Source organism: Dermacentor variabilis, chromosome 10 (genome assembly GCF_050947875.1).
Source record: "Dermacentor variabilis isolate Ectoservices chromosome 10, ASM5094787v1, whole genome shotgun sequence".
NCBI lineage: Eukaryota > Metazoa > Arthropoda > Arachnida > Ixodida > Ixodidae > Dermacentor > Dermacentor variabilis.
The window spans coordinates 98,803,465-98,816,374 of NC_134577.1; positions in this window are offsets into that span (position 1 = coordinate 98,803,465).

Below are 12,910 nucleotides of genomic sequence, written 5' to 3' on the forward strand. Positions count from 1 at the left end.
CCTGTCCGGGTGGCAAGCTATGAGGTACTGACCGGCTGTTATAGCAAGGCTGAGAGCGGGGGTGGAGTGGTGGGCACTCTTTGCGAAAGCATCAGCCTCCTCGTTGTCTGGCATCCCCACGTGCACCGGTAGCCAGTGCAGGGGCACCAGGCAGCTGGCTTCTTGGAGAGCAGACAGCCTGGACGAGAGCAGGGCAACCTCAAGGCTGGCCCTTTCAGGCCTCTGCGGGCCGCCTTGGAATCACAGATAGCTGCCAGTGTCGATGGCAGCTCCTCTGCGAGTAGATCGACAGCAAGGTGGAGGCCTGCCACCTCCGCTGCAGTGGAGCTTGCGTGTGCAGGAAGGTGGCACTGCTTGCTCCTCTGCAGAGCAGGTACAATGCAGGCTGCTGTCAATGTGCCCGTGTCCGGCATCACCGACCTGTCGACGAATGTGTGGAGGTGATCTCCAAGCTTCTTCTGGAGGAGTGAGGCAGCCGTCTGCTGGAGGACGCCTCTTTGAAATGCCCGGCAGGTCCGTGGTGATGGGGATGCAGGCATTGCAGGATGGTCGCAGTGGTGAAGGAGGCTGAGCAGCATTGGCTGGTGTGTCCGCTATTACATCCTCATAGAGGCCACGCAGCCGTCCCATCTGTGATGCACGCCGGGAACGTAGGCGGGCCAGGAGGGCTTGACCGTCTGCCGCATGGTGGAGCCAGTCGTCGCGTCACAGCCCCTGTTGCAGGAAGAGGAGCGACAGGGGCCATGCTCCTGTCTCAGCATGGGTGGCATCCACTTGTGAGGTGCAGGGAATGTCCAGGCAGAGCCGGACAGCTGATCGGTGCTGCATCTCCATTTTCCTAAGGCTAGGTGGAGGTAGTGCCACCAGTGGGAGGGCGTACAGCAGGTGTTACGTGGCTCGCGAGGCTATTATGCAACACTTCTTATCACTGGAAGACAAGTACAATGCAACATCCTTTTTTTACGGACGCCACATAGACGGCTAAGGAGGTCTCATGCACTGCACATTGTCACTGCTGTAATATTACAAAAATCCTCAATAGCAACTGCAGCATATTCATTGCTGAAGCATATGGTACACGACTGGCTGTGGATCAAATATGACAACATAGCATACAAAAAGCTATCTGCACAGATGCTCCAAAGTGTCGTAACTGCATTAGCCGGGGAAAAGCTTGGGGATAACCCTGTTTTCAATCAGCTGCTAAAATCCATTTATGATGATTACAATTAAGAACTTTCCCTCGTGGTATGCTGGGTACCGGGTCATTGCGACATAGCAGGAAACGAGGTGGCAGATCAGAATGCTAGAGATGCTGATCTACGTGCCAACATTGAGGTTATTAAGGTCCCTAGCCAAGATATTAAACCTTCCGTCTGTAACCGGCTGTGCCAGCACTGGCAGCATTGGTGGGATAAAGAAACTGACAAAAAATTACATGTAATAAAACCTCAACTAGGCAAATTTTTCCAGCAAAAAGTCGCAAGACTAACAGAAATCGCACTGTGCAGGCTACTTATAGGACACACCCATGCAACACACATTTACCTATTAACAGGCACACAACCACCCATATGTGTAAAATGTGGAGAACAACTCGAAGTCCGGCACATCTTAATTGAATGTCCAAGACTTCACCATGCAAGATTACAGCACTTTCAATAACATTACATGCATTACATTAACTATTCACAAAGACTTAGTAGTTTTTTTTACATGTTCCATTTCTGGAACATTGGCGTTTCCCCATATGAAAAACACATTTTGTCTGGAACACCATTTATTGACTGTTAAATGGGGATTGCTTACTCATTTTAACAGAATAATTATTAGCGTCATACAAGGCCTTTCAAAAGTACAAATGTTTATAACAATGCCTGCAAAAAATTTTTTCATCCTACTTGCTGTAGGTCAGTGAACACTTCACAAGCCATGGTATGCTGCAAAGCATTTCGTGTGCAGGCGCTTTTTGCACTGCTGACACTGGTTCGTCGTGTTTTTCTTGCACTCTGCACACCTCCCCTGAGTTGCTGAGATGTAGTGGACATCAGTTTTCCTATCCTCCCGTCTCGAATGAACCCGAGGTCCAGGCCGCACAGTGATTCTCTGCTTGAGGTGCAGCAAGGACATGACAACGTCCTGCTGAAATGCTATGTGCGTCGTGGCGGCATCAGTTCCTTTGTGAAGCTCGCAGGGAAGGAGCCATCCTGCGACGACAGCCATGTTCAGACCACTGCTGAAAAGGTTCCACCACCATTTTTTGCTTCGAAGTCTTAGGCGATAACTTCCAACGAGGCGGCCGAGAACATCTACTCCCCCCATGCCCTCATTGTATTTTTGATCAAATACGGTTGAGGAATGTCTACCTTTTTGTTTGCGCATCGTGAGAAGCGTTTTGCAGTTGCAAGAGGCTCATGGGCCAAAGGTGGTTTGAAGAAACTGTGACGACTGCATTGTCGTTCCACCTGCATGTGTAGACCACCCCGTCACACTTGTAGGGGAAAAAACCTATTTTCTCTCTTCCGACGTCTTTCAAGCTCTTCAGTGGACAACCACTGGTTCTTGTATCTCGTACAGTCCCTGTCGCTTGAATCCCCTTGTCAGCCAGTTTCGTTAGGAGACCATACAAAGTGAAAAAGTTGTCAAAGTAGACTTCGTGCTGTTCAGGGGCGGGCAGTACAGATGCCATATTGCTAACAACCCTCAGCCCGAGTGGTGCCTTAGCGTCCTTCTTGTTTCTTCTGCAATATATTTCCACTGCATAGGGTTACCCATTCGAAGAGCACATCATCCATACCTTATACCCAAATCGAATAGCTTTACTGCGAATGAACGTCTTGCACGAGTGCATTGACTCGTCACTGCTGAGGCTTTCGTGGAGCACTCCAAACTGGCGGAAACATTTGGAGATTTCGTCGTGAAATGGCTCAGTCCTGCCCAACTTCTTGCCTGCTTTCAACTGAGTGTTGTCCACTACATGAAAAAACCTATTCAGCTGCCCGAACCTATTGCAGGCCATCACTGTTGCAACTAAAGGCACACGAAAGTCTTCTGCGGTGTTCCAATACGAGTCCTCAGATGGAACGGAGTGATATCTGCTCAAAAATAAGACCGATAAACTGACCTGTCCCCCTTTTGGAGTGCATACCTTGCAGTCAATTCAGCCAGTGAACCAAGATATTCTGGAGAAATAATTTTGCTGAACAGCACAAATGGGCTCATGTCCGCTAGCTCAGGAAATGCCTTTAGCAACAACAGAGGGTTCTCTCTGGGAAGTGTTTTGTTGAACATAGCATGGTCACCCCATACTGTGCTAAGGGAGCGCTTTGGGGTTTTTGTTTTTCCAGCCTTGTTTGAAGACTTGTGCCCTCTTCCACCAGTCGACTGCCTCCGCGCTGGTTTCTTTTGTTGTGGCTCAGGACTCGAAACATGCAGTAGGCGAATCAACGTCTTCATTGCAGCACTGCGTAACTTCAACGTGCCCGCAAACATCATCGGGAACAACTTCAGAAAAGTCATTTTTGTTCACATGCTCCTCGTCAGTAATATTGCCATCTTCATCAGGTGGCAATTGGCATATAGACGCACCTTCGCGTTCGTCATCGGAAAGGCTGAAGAAAAGGTCAATTGCAGCCTTCAGTGTGAGGAAGCGCTGTGTCATGACTTACGAGAGTTATGGCATTGAGAAGTGTAGTACTACAATATAAAACTAGCTGCGAAGTCGTTTTCTACTTATATTCACAAGGATTGATGCGGCTATGCTTTTCAGTTGAATGCTGCTCTTTCCATGTGCCATGCAAAAATGCAATGTCAAAACAATGCCAAGGAAAGACAATGTACAAGTTTGTGCCAAATGACACCTAGAGGGCACCATCAACATGCCGAAAAAAAAAAAGACACGGCGAAATGCATGCGAGTCTACGCTGCTTCTGACACTGTAAAATGCATTGTTTAAAAAATGGAACATTCGCATAAAACTCTAAAAACTGAAAACTAGTCTTTATTATTTTTTTTTGCCCAGTAATACCTAACTATATGCCGTTATTTTAGTTCTGCTTTGCTCATTGCAACATTAAATTTTTCCTGTGAAATAATTCAACAAACATATCGCGCTGAAGGAACACAAAGTATGCCTGTTTGTGAGCATTTATCCAAAGCTTCTAAATAGGTTGATAATAAAAATTAAAATTGCTGTTTTCTACAAGTATTAGTAAGTATGCGAAAACAAAAAGAAACTGCAATAGATGGGGAAGAAAAAGAAAGTCAGGTTTCGTATGTTCCACTTTTGGAACATTGGCAAGTAAAAGGTTAATTTTTGCCCCCCCCCCCCCGCTCCCCCCTCGACATAGCCGAGCGTGAGATGACCGAGTGTCACGCGCATGGAGTGACTGTCAGGTGTGGTGGCGTCGGCCGGGTGAGAGCACAAGCCAGAGGCGCCGTCACGGTCATTCCTACACAAAGGCTACCCCGAATTGACGAACTCGAAGCCGTCACGGAAAAAAGAAGAAACAGGGGCCCGTGGCATGCTCACGTCTCGAAACCACCCCCCTGTGAGAAAGTGTCCCACCTGTTACAAAGCACTTCAAAAGGAAAGGGGGCTCAAGAAATTGAACGCGTACATGACAGCTCCCTATAAAAAAAAAGTAAGTAGCAGTAAGAAAAAAGACAAAACAAAAAGAAGCGCGTTTTAACAAAATGGAAAGAAACCCAAGTTGTCGCGAAAGATAAGAAAATGAACGCCAAAGTTTATTCGCCCGTGCTACAGAAAAAAAATTAACACTTAAGTTCATTCACATGCGCTGTAATGCATATCAGTGTCCGTGTCGTAAGCAGAGATGGTTCCAGGTTCGGCCTCGTTCGAGTTCACGGCTCTCTGTCTCACACACACGATCAGACACGATCACTCGAGGCAAGCCTCCAGTCACCACGCGAACTGCACTTGTGAACAGCACGATGAACATCACACATTTTCTTTTTCTCACACTTTAAGAAAAAAGGACTAAAAGGGGTTGGGAGGTTAGTCCTTTTGGGGACTAACATGGGATGAACCGTTAGTCCCCTTGCATTTAGTTTATCCTAACACTTTATCTTTCCAGTTACTCCCGAAGAGACCAAAGGATGCTCCCAAAAGGACTACCAATTTATCCTTCCGAAGCTCCCAAAGGGCTAACAGATCCTCCTTCCAATCCTGCCACAAAGGCTAACTTATGAACCCAAGTTCTCCACTTGCCGCAAGTGTTCATCCAATAGCTTTTCATCAGGGAGATTAACCGTTACTGCACTTGTCCCTTTAGGCTCGCTTTTGACAAGCTTTCAACAGACTTGGGACAACTCGGCCTGGCAACGCGTCTGTTAGCACCTTTATAGGGTTGTACAAAACCACAAGCATTGCACTGGAACAATTTATTGTCTCAAAAGGCTATGTGATAACGGACGAGTTGTGTCGCCGGGATACCACTATCCACTTGAATTAGGCGGCGCACTAATAAATCAAGTGACTTCCAACCTTTTTTTAACAAAAACAATGTTGAAGGCCCAGTACAGGGCCAGTAAGGTGGCTATTGCAGTTAACAAAGCTGTCTTCTTAAATCTTCAGCTCTTCAAGGCAGACGGCAAATGACTTTGCTTTCAAAAGTGGACCCTCAAACTTAATAGTGGGCACATAATGCACCACTGTGGGGTCTGCAAGAAATTTAATGCAAATTATAATTTACAAAAAGGACGTTACGGTAAGGTTTTAAAGAGACCTACGTTGCTTTCGATCAATCAGTATTCTATTGCTAATACTTTGCAACATACTCTGTAAGGAAATATACGTCAAACATAAAATAAGCACATACCTACTGGCCCCAAGGGCATATCGCCATGTGAATGACCCACATTTTAAAAATTCTCAATTGCCTAGGACAGAGCAAGTGCAATGTGCATCTTTATAGCATTCTGGAAGCAACCCACACATAGTGGAACTGCACTCGAGGGAACCCTCAAACTATCACTTGGTTGGCACTTTTTTTTTACATAAATAATTCATTACTTATATTTAAATGAAGGCTTATTAGCCACCCAATAAAAGTAATCTTCGTGTGCGTATCCTTTATTTAAGATTTCTTCAGCACTTGAATATCGGCGCGTAGTTTTGCCAGAGCATCACCACTTCTGTCTGGGTGCTTCACGAAAATGCTTAGACACATGGAAAGAAAACTGGTCTGACAATACCAAGAATGCTATCTGCAATAAAAGAATATTTACATTGACAATGCATGAACTTGGGAAATGAATATGTAAGAATTCGATCTATAATTTCGTATTACCAAGCTACATCATCATTAGCCAATTTGCATGCAGACGATTCCGTGCTCGTCATGGAGCCCTTGAACCGAGTCACTATAACATAAATTGTATGCTACATGCTCTTGAATGTGCTAGTGCTAACATAGCCAAGGGATCTTGCAACATTTCAGCCTCATATAAAAGCAAAGCCAGTAAAATAGTTTTCACAAGAGAGTAACGATCATGGACTAAATTCCTCACAACTGCCAGCAAACAGTGGTATTCTACTTGAGGGCAGGGTCTACGCTGCACTGGAGCCTATTGAGAGTAAAGAGCACCTTAAAGATTACCCTAGAAAATACTATCTTACATGTCCAACTACATGCAAATGGGGTGTCAGGTGCACCATACCGCCAAACATATGTCCTCACGGTGGTGGCGGGGAATATGCCGCCCACTGCTCTGGTTCACTGCTAACCTATTATTATTGTTACTATTTATGCTAAAGAACTTATTTGCAGTGTACCCTTTCGAGTCACAACATGTTCACTCCCATATAGTTTATGGGGAGACTTTCACATGATAAAATATTAGTTGTGGCTTGCTGATATCATAAGTACCATATTGTGAGGCCTCCGAGACGGCACTAATGGTTTCATCAAAGCTTTGGAGGAAGCTCTGGAGTTGGCGCTTCTTCCTTGAAACCATAATGATTTTTTCTGCAGATGGTCCTAGAATCTCTTCAAATTTGTCCATCACTGCAACCTCTGTCATGTGCTGAAACTTCAGCCAAGCCTTAAGAAAATGAATAACAAGGCAGAAGATCACATCACAGGTTTTGGCCGGACCAAAGTTGTCATGCAATGGTATTGGCTCATAGCAGCTCCAAGTTATGCTTTGCCATATTGATGGACGCATTAAATTAGTAGCACATATGTCCATGGGCTAGTTGGTTGGTACGCTCTGCATCACATGAAAAATAAAGGACGAAAGAATACAAAACCATGCTCTTGGTATCAGTTTCACGTTCTTGCATTCCCTCTAAACAGCATGTGGCGTACACCGCACGCCGTATACCACATGTCTGTATACCGACGAAGTGTGTGTGTCAGCGCATGTCACTGATATCCCCAGAATGGACCATCAGATAGAGCACAGCATGCGTTGTGTGCACAAATGCAATCCGAGTTTTTCTTCTTTCCTGTGAAGCAGTTTACAGGGTGAGTGGGTTCGCTTGCGTTTGAATGCTTGGCTGTACATGGATGGTACTCCAGTGGTGGTGTCTTAGGCACCACAGACAAAGAATTCTGCAAGTCGAGCAATGACTTGCGCGTTTAATAGATATTGTCCATTTATTTCAACGCATGGCTCATCATAGTCTGCCTTTTAATTTCATGGACTTTCGTCACGAATAGGCCTATAGTGCTGCTAGTGTATGTAGTTCATTATACAAGGCATATATGTTTCAAATTATTCAGGTTTTCATTTCCGCACCTCTTCACATGATGACGTGGAGGGAAACGTGGGTCTGCAGGGGGACTAACTGTTGCCTTTCATCTTGCCGTTGCTCTCTTTTTGACCAGGGACTAAACAGTTACCCTGAACAATTTGCGCATGGCATGCACACTACTGCAGTTAGTCCTTTGAGGGACAAAAGCGAACTTTTTTTAGGACTAGCTGTCCAGTTACTCCCATTTTCCCCGGCATTTTTCTTAGAGTGTAGGATGTTCGTCAACAGGCTTGTGTGCATTGCCATCGGAGCACTGTCGGATGTGGCAAGGTTGTAACTGCATAACATTCATGCTTTCTCGTTTTTTTTCCAGTTCGGTTCACTATATTGTGATAAGGTTGGAGTTGGCGGGCCACTTTCTTGGCGTCTTTGATTCCACGTTCCACGACTTGACCTTCATCTACCTCGAGTGTCGGCTCATTCTTGGAGGTCACAAAGGGGGCGACATTGGATGGCTTTCTGGGTGCGAGCTTTTGATTCTGGAAGTCATAGCAGGAGGGGACGTGAGCCGGAAACAACGTGCGGCTCTTTTCAGCATTCTCATGATGGGCGTCTCAGGATTTTCCAAATGCTGTATTATCTGCCTTATCCAAGTGTTATACCTCTGTTTTGCACCGACATCCACATAATCGAGCGTGAGTGGCGGTAGTACGTTTTCTTCACTAGTCAGCAGACGATCATGGGGCATTCAGGAAAGTGTGCAAACTGAACGGCCAAGCTGGCCTCGGTATGTCTGGCTGTTCCAGTTTCCCGAGTCAAAACGACGTTACGGCCCTCTTAGTCCCTTCGTTGTCACTGTTAGTCTCAGTACTGCCTCTGGTACTGGCGCACGACGTGGCCGATGCGATGGAAATAATAGCATCGGGGGCGCCTATCGTCGCCGCGCCATGTTCAAGAGGTCACTGTGCAGGCAGCCGGCACACCTGTGCCTCTACAGCTTTCAACTGTTCGGCAAGTGAGCCACTCGACTCAGCGATGGCCTTCATTTTCATGTTGCCCATGGACGTGTCTTGCTGGTAATTGTTGGTGTCCGCCATGCACGTCGACACAGCATGTTGGTGCTCGCGAATGGGGAAGCTCACCAGAGAGGGCTGTGCTGCATCAGAACCATTCGGTTCCCCAGGAACGGTCGCTGACGATGGCTACAGGCCAGTGGGAGGAGGCCAGCAGTTCGAAGGTGTCAAGTGGGCACAAACTATTGATGCAGTGCCGCTTATATGCGTAGAGTTAGCAAAAATTCTGTGCAACTTCTCGGGTAGGCAAGGATCGTTTTCTCCAGCATATTGGCACAAAATCCGCACAAATGACGACATAAGCGGTCCTCCTCCTTCATGACTGGGTTCAGTTGGGCGCAAGCTGCAGCATGTTGTAATGATACTGCTCTGGGCTCTCAGAGGGCAGTCGCACTCTGTTTTCTAATCGCAGGTGCGCTATCTCTGCTGTGTGGCAGCTATATTTAGTGGAAGCAATATTTCAGCGGCGTAGCCCACTCTTCCCACATATTTGAGGCAATGGTGCAAATTTTGGTCGTATACCATTTTCTTGCGTCGCCTTCCAAAGCTAAATAAAGAAACTGCCTTGGTGTCATCGCCTCAGGTGGTGAGTGACGAGACATGTTCATAGCAGGTTATCCACTCCGAGACAGATTCTTCAGGGGTACCTTTGAAGATTGGGGGTCCAATGAAGGGTCTTGATGTCACAGCAGTTGGAAGGTGGGCCATTTTCACAGCGTTGTTCACACTGTTGTGGCTTCTGCAGGTTAGCTTCATCACCGTGGGAGTCTTCCGGTACCGCGCGACCTCCACCACTTTGTAGCATAGAATGTTTTCCCTACTATTTACGTGCCAGAGAGATAAAGCGAGCAAGCAAGAGTTTCGTAGGCATTTTCCTGATTTGGCTTATTTAACCTTAATTACCCGAATTGCATAATTATGATATAAGAGCTGCACTCGCTGCGACTTGGTTTCTTGGCGTCTTCGGCACGAGCTCCCACCGGGTGCCTCAGGAAGCGTCCGAGCACCCCACCAGAGAGCAAACAAAACACCAATCCCAACTGCTCGTTGACCAGGACTGGTCAGACCGCACAAATTCAAATACACACAGCCAATCATGGGTGGGCTTCGCCAAGGTTGAACTCGATGACAGCTGCCTGCCTAAAAAATTGTAGCCCAAAGCAAACTAACTACGTATTGAAAACTAGAGACAGCCGTTGGGCTTTTGACAGGCCAGAGCGAAAAACTATGGGTGTCTAGAAATGGAAAGTGCACAAAAGAATTGGGAAGGGGGGGGCATTTACCAAACAGTTTGAGAAATTAGAAGACGGAGCTTCTGTGGCCAGTACAAAAGGCAGGCGACAACTTGGTCGCCCGGCCAGACCCTCAGGCGAAACAGGTGGTGAGCCGCCTGAGGTTCCCCCAACTGGCCTCCTCACTTGTGTGCGAAAAGACATATGGAGAGAAAAAATAACAAAACACTGCTACACAACACAGGTCACGAAAAATCGTGAAGATAGCAGTAAAATTTCGTTCGTTCTCTGTTCTCGCTTCACCGCTGGAACTTGAAGCTTCTCGGACGATGATCGGCAGTTGTTGATCAAACGCAGACAGGAAGCGATGCAGATCAGATGTACAAGAAATATTTATACGTAAAATTTTCTATATACATGGCAGGTAAAACAAATACATTACAAACTTGAACAACTGAGAAACAAAGTCTCACTCTTCGACTGTCTCAATGACTGTTAGAGCCCAGACTCGTTTTAACGTACATAGTACGGAGGCTCACTGATCTATCAGCAATCCTGATTTCAGCCAAGTCTGAGGGACAGCATGTCGTCCCGATTTTTATAGCCCAAATATACAAAGAAAAAAAAGCCGGTAGGGCCGTTGGCCCATCCCACAGGTTCAGTTGCCAATCAGAGTCAACCGTTTGTTAAGCCACAACCCACAGGGATGGGCTTACTCTAAAAAATAAACATATTGGAAAACAAAGCTCTTTTCCTTCTTCGCCAAAACTCCGTTGCCCTCTCATTTCTCCGTTGTTAGTGACGGGCTCAGCAAAACACGCCAGGCCCGAACAAGTTATCGCTAGACCGTTTCAAATCCCAACGGCGTCTCTGGGCCGCAACTGTCTCGGAAGCAGGGGCATCGATACCACGTAGTGCGGCCGTACTCAAAGTTTGTCCGCGTGGGAGACTGATGGCCCTCCTTGTCCTTCAAACTTATTGTCTACAAGACAAAGTTCTCCGAGTGCGTGTTTCCAAGACGCCGTCGTCCGAATGCACTTTTTACGTGTGCACCGCATTCCTACAGCGTGCACTGTAAGCTGGCCTTCGACACCAGGCAGGCAGTCGCACCCAACAACAAGGCTGGCGATTGCGTTCCGGACGCGTAGAAGATTAGGTCCATGCTCACTGCATGCGGCACGGGGTCAGGGTTGCTAAGCCCTTCTTAACCTCGGCGGCGCCTCCACGTAGTCAGGTACTCGGGCGCCAGATCCACAATACCGTGTACAGCGCTCCCTTTCAAGGCTGGTCTGTGTGGACACGTGTGACCGTCGGCGGACTGCCAACACCGTGCGCACAATACCAACTTCCCGGAATCGGGACTCGCCCTCCTGGCGCCTGCCGCGACGCGTCACCCAACACCGCGCGGTCCGTGACCCCACATAACACAGAAACGGTTGCCCCGCTGAAATGGGGGGGGGGGGGAGTGCACCCCCTCTCTATACACACAGCACGTGGCCGATTCGTGACACTTAAGAACACGAACAATCAGAGGGACCTTACAATAGCTACACGGCAATGTCTTTTTGCAAATGCTTTGTTGAATGAAGCATCCAGTTCAGGCACGCAAAATCCTGAGGAATCATTTACAATTTAACATTTTCTATTCAATGGTTTCGAAGAAAAACCCTTGTAGAAGTCATTCTTGTCGGTGGCTGCACTAGCGTAGTTGAGCAGTGGTTTGATAGGTTTGTAACACAGCTAAGTCTTTGAGGTGCTGACTAAGTCTTTGAGGAGTGGTCCTGCTCTATGGAAGGCCTGATTTAATTATGGCCGGCACTGCCATTCTCAACATAGGCCTGGATGAACCAGGGTGAGAAAAGCTGGAGAGATGACGGTTTGTGCCTGAAGCTGGCGCCAGGTAGTTTGCTGGAATTTCGTTAACGATTTGTGTGGGGGGCAGAATATCTCAACTGCATTTCATGGTAGTGGAGGGTGATGTCATGATATGCTACCAATCGATCTCTAGCGTTGTCCTGGTCATCTGACGGTGTGGCTCAGTTGATGGCTACTCGAGCGATATAATGGGCCATCTCGTTGCCTGAATGGCCCACGTGCGCGGTCACCCATATGAGCTTAATTGCTCTGAGGGGGGTCTGACAGGGTTGCCCTGCGTGCCTGCAAAAAAAGCCTGAGCCCTACGACCCACCCTCGTCCCTTCCTGTCATCCTGCAGGTGTCGTGCGGTGAACGTCACCCGGCCCGAAAGGGGGGAAGTTTCTCCCCCCTGATCATTCTGCTCACATCCACCACATCACACCTGAGGAATTGTCCCAACTCCCTAATCATTACATTGGCCGTCACTACCTGTTCTTCAATGAAAGGGCCCTGTCCCCTGACCTTAGGGACAGTACACAGGGCAATGTGCACCGCCTCAGAAGTCGCCCTTAGTTTTGCCACTCCCTGTTGAATCTGTCTGCCCAGCATTCGCCCCCTATTATGCACGACGTCATTCACCCCAGCGTGCAAAATTACTAGGTTTTTTTCCCTCCCTATTTTCCTTCAGTTTGTTCTTGGCTCTCTCCCTGCCACAGCTTCGAATCACGCACCCGGCATGCATTCAACCTTCACCTGTCTGTCGTACTGAACTATTCTGACGAGTGTTGATTGCAGTCAGGATATGTTTTGGAGTTCGTTGACAATATCGATGTCGATGACCGTGTATGTCGTGGCAGATGTCGACAGGCCCTTGTCGTAGCGCATCATTGCGAGCGTCTGCAGCTTCCGCTTGATGGCTGAGAGAGACGATAAATCCGCAGTTTTTTCGTCTGCCTTTTAGTGGAGCTGATTGCGATCATCCTTGCTGAGGAACGTTGTGTCAATTCTCCGTCGCTGTTCCTGGCCACC